The sequence below is a fragment of the Octodon degus genome, unplaced genomic scaffold (genome assembly GCF_000260255.1).
Source record: "Octodon degus isolate 3935 unplaced genomic scaffold, OctDeg1.0 scaffold00353, whole genome shotgun sequence".
Lineage (NCBI taxonomy): Eukaryota > Metazoa > Chordata > Mammalia > Rodentia > Octodontidae > Octodon > Octodon degus.
The window spans coordinates 566,488-568,691 of NW_004524929.1; positions in this window are offsets into that span (position 1 = coordinate 566,488).

Consider the following 2,204-nt stretch of genomic DNA (forward strand, 5'->3'; position numbering starts at 1 on the left):
TTGCGAAACTGGGGATCAAACTGAGGTCCTTGCGCTTGCCAAGGAAGCACTTATTCCACTGAGCCATCTCCCCGGCCCCCATCTCACCTTGTTTACTATTGCTTTGTAGTACCTGAAATTAGGAAATGAGTGACCACATTTCTCCCTTTTCATGTTTTTGTTTTTGTTGTTTGTTTTGGGGTGTGTGTGTGTGTGTGTGTGTGTGTGATAGCAGGGAGAGCCTGGAAAAGCTGGCTGTGGAAATAAGTAGGGTCTGTTAATTACAGGATTCCAGGGCAAGTGCCAAATAACTCCCAGGATTTGGTATGTAGACCTTCTCATGGGCTCCCACAAAAGGTGGACAGCACAGAAGCAGTGAGAAGGTCAGGAAGATAGCTGAGAGGTCTAAGCTCCTGCCTGGCAAGCACAAGGTGGGAGGTTCACTTCCTAGTACTGCATGCAATGCTGGCCCCATGCTAGGCCTGCCCCAAGGCAGGCCACCAAAACCAGTCATGGTGGCACACACCTGTAATCCCAGTGCTGGGAATGCTGAGACAGGAGGATCACTAGGAGTCCAAACTTTGTAGCAAGACCCTGCACCGAATATATAAATTAAAAAAAAAAAAAAGCAACGAGATGTTACCGGGAACCTGCTATTGTGACTTCTCAAAAAGTCTGCCCTAGGGCCGAGGAGATATCGCAGTAGAATAAGCACTTCCCTGGCAAGCACAAGGGCCTGAGTTCAATCCCCAGTTCCACAAAAAAAAAGTCTGCCCTGGGCCTACTAGACCAAGATATACCTTTATTTTTGCTCTTTTTCTCTTTTCCTGTTTTGTTTGACTCAAGTTTGCTCTATGAGGCCCATTTTTTCATTTGCTCCTTCACCCTGCACTTTCGTTTTTCTTTTTTCTCTTTGTCTTTTTTTTTTCAGAACCAGGGATTGAACTCAGCCTCTTGTGCTTGCTAGGCAAGTGCTTATTCTACTAAGCCATCTCCCCAGCCCCGGGCCATCTCTTTGTCTTTTTGAGATAAGGTCTCACTATGCAGTTCAGGCTGGCCTTGAGCTCCCTTTGTACCACAGGCTAGTCCGGAACTCACAACACTCCTCTTGCCTCAGCCTCCCAACTGCTGGAATTACAGGTATGTGCCACCACCCACCAGACTTCACCCTTCACTTTTTTTTCTATGTATTTAGTACAGGGTCTACAGGGTGTCACTACACAGGTCAGATTTGTAGTGATCCTCCTCTTTTCCACTTCCAGTCCCAATAGCTGTCTCAGTGCACTGCAGGAGCCCCAGCATGGCCTAGTCCCTGCCTCTGCCTAAACAGATGCTTTAATCAGCTGAGCTATCTGGCTGCTCCCCCCCCAACTTTTCAAATAAACTTTTGGCAACATTTTTGGCTTGTCTTATGCAATTCTTTGTTCCAGGAAAGAAGGATCTGGAACATATTTAATTGGTGAGTCATTTCTAAAGGAACTACTTGATAATGTTTATGTGTTTGTGTGTGTGCATTCATGCAATGTGCATTGTGTGCTTTGGATCAATCCCAGGGCCCCATGCATGCTAAGCAAGTGCTCTACCACTGCACTACATCCTCATTTTTCAAAATTCTTTTAGCTAGTACTTTGCTAGTATGTATGAGGCACTGGATTCAATTTCCACTATTAAAACCATGCTTTGATTTTTGTATCCTTTGTGATTCAATTTGAATTTTAGGATTTTTTAAATTATTTCTTCAAAGAATATCACTGATACTTTTTTTTAATCGCTGATACTTTGTGGGTTTTTTTTTTTTTTTTTCAGAACCAAGGATTGGACTTAGGCCCTTGCGCTTGCCAGGCAAGCACTTATTCTACTGAGCTATCTCCCTGGCCCTAATCGCTGATACTTTGACAGAGAATCTATAGATAAGGAATTTTGCTGTGTATGTGGGGATAGTGGGACTTGAACTTAGGACCTTTACATTGAGTTTCATTCTAAACCTGCTTTTTTGGGGGGGATAGTCTTTCTTTCTTTCTTTCTTTCTTTTTTTTTTTTTTTTTTTTTTGCGGAACCGGGAATTGAACTCAGGCCCTTGTGCTAGCCAGGGAAGAGCTTATTCTATTGAGCCATCTCAGGGGGCCTGCCCCTTAGCTCAGTTCCTTAAGTGGCTGCTTCAACAAAGCAGTCAGGCTCAGGTTGCTGTGGTTAGATCCCCACAACTCAAACCTGCCCTGAAGGCA